Below are 1,488 nucleotides of genomic sequence, written 5' to 3' on the forward strand. Positions count from 1 at the left end.
TTTACAATTACAACAAAAAGAATAAAATACCTAGAAATAAATTTATCGAAGGAGGTGAAAAACGAAGACAGTACTGGCATTTTATCTTGTTTTTTCATTGCTCCATATCTCCAAGTTTCTTTATACTTGTGTTTCAGTCCGCCATTTTGGTTTGATTAACCCAATGAAAAATGAGCAGAACACTTAACAGATATTTATCCAAAGAATACATACAAATGCCCATTAGGCATAACTAATTTAATCTGCATGTTTAAATCTATCACTCAGTGTAGACTGAGTACAAACAAATCTCACCTTCTCTGTCATCACATTTCTGTATTTTATGTCAACAGAGAAATAATTATGCAGTGCAGAAGGAAGATCCCAAGTGTAAAATATAACCTTCTTACAAACTGCCAGATATTTAATATGTTCTTTTTATATGAAACATAGCAGGCTAGAGGCTACAGGGTATAATCAGTGGTATAAAAAGTATTTCCTCCCCTCAAGTAGTTTATAATACAATAGAGAAAATGAAATTAACACAAAATAGTAAAATCAGTAAGTGAACAGATAAAATTAAGTAATGTAATTAAGTGGCCAATGAGTAATCTCCATGAGTTCAGAGGAGCCAAAGTGGTTTGGGATGGATTCCACGTGATGATGAGATGGAAGTTCATCACATGGTACCATAAATGCTTATTTATTTTTCAGATTCTCCCGTTTAGAGAATAATATCCATGAAATGAGATCCTGTCTTGTTATGAGCTGAACACTAAAGACATAGGCACCTAGATCAATGCCAGTACATAGCATACACCAATAAACAGCTGACGAATAGTGTATAAATAAACCTTAAAAGTTTTAGGCACATAGGATTTGAAAACACAAATAAGATGAATCAATTTCTGGCAGAGCTAGTAGCATTAAGCAAAAGCACGAGGTTGGAAAAGTAAGAGTGATTCAACAAGTGTAGGCAAGCCAATGTACTTGGAAGGTAAGATACATGCAGAACAGTCAGATGGGACAGAAATGGAGTGGGTAGTACAATTCCAATTGAGAGTGAAGGTAATAACACCAATAGGAAGCTGAAAATAAGACACACATCAGGTGAGGAAAAGTTAAGCCAGAGTATGGACAGTGGAAAAGGAAACTCATTGTAACCCAACATCCACTAGAAAGGAAGAACTCTCCTGGCACCAGCAGTACATACTAAAATTCGAATAATACTGGGAAAATTAGTATGGCCCCTCAGCAAGGAGAACACACAAATTCACAAAGCATTCCATGTTTTATAGAAATGAACTGCCACCGGGTGTTGATTGAATTGAGAGGGAGGAGCATAAAAAATATGTTAAAAGTTAAAAAAGACCAAGCTCTTCAACTCGGGTAAAAAGAAACACAGTGGTACCTCTCAACATAGGATAGGGGATTCATTTTGATAGGAAAATTGTGAGCTCTGTTTGATATTAAATTTATATGTTTGCACATCAAACAAGAAACTTAAAG

At 35.1% G+C, this 1,488-nt stretch overlaps 1 non-coding gene across 1 annotated transcript; it reads left to right on the forward strand.

The window, feature by feature from the left end:
* Positions 1–1,168: 1,168 nt before the first annotated feature.
* LOC129559641 (U6 spliceosomal RNA) lies at positions 1,169–1,274 on the forward strand. Its single transcript, XR_008686592.2, has one exon. It is a non-coding gene; the product is annotated as a U6 spliceosomal RNA (small nuclear RNA).
* The last annotated feature ends 214 nt before the right edge of the window (positions 1,275–1,488 follow it).

The sequence above is a fragment of the Moschus berezovskii genome, chromosome 8 (assembly GCF_049115385.1).
Source record: "Moschus berezovskii isolate FMDL1 chromosome 8, NW_MosBer_1.0, whole genome shotgun sequence".
In the NCBI taxonomy this organism is placed as follows: domain Eukaryota; kingdom Metazoa; phylum Chordata; class Mammalia; order Artiodactyla; family Moschidae; genus Moschus; species Moschus berezovskii.